Below are 491 nucleotides of genomic sequence, written 5' to 3' on the forward strand. Positions count from 1 at the left end.
TCTACGTTGTATTGATACATTGCATGTGTACATAAGGAACATGTCAGTGATTCTATTATTTAAATTGGTCCTTGCAATGTAAGTTCTCTTTTTTCCATGACCTTGTGATGTATTCTTTTTAACATATTTCAACTCCTATGAGTTGTCTTTATTGTATCCGTAAATATGTCAGTTGTGTGCAAACTGTGTCCATACACACGTTCCATAGATACTCTTCAACATGAATTGAATGAAATAGTTATCACATATTACAAACACTGACATACACATCGGCCAACATTGTATGGGTGAGACTAGCACAAAGCTCAATATCAGAATATACAATCAACAACCATCGTTTTTCCATTAAAAAGAACAATCCACATTTGGCATGTGGCACCTGTGGCTAGGCATTTTGATATGCCTACCTATTGTTAAAAAGACAGAGGTGGTTGCCATAGATCATTGCCCGACCTGGCATGAATCAAGAAGCTGAATATGGTAAATGTATT

The sequence above is a fragment of the Mizuhopecten yessoensis genome, unplaced genomic scaffold (genome assembly GCF_002113885.1).
Source record: "Mizuhopecten yessoensis strain PY_sf001 unplaced genomic scaffold, ASM211388v2 scaffold4515, whole genome shotgun sequence".
NCBI classification, from domain to species: domain Eukaryota; kingdom Metazoa; phylum Mollusca; class Bivalvia; order Pectinida; family Pectinidae; genus Mizuhopecten; species Mizuhopecten yessoensis.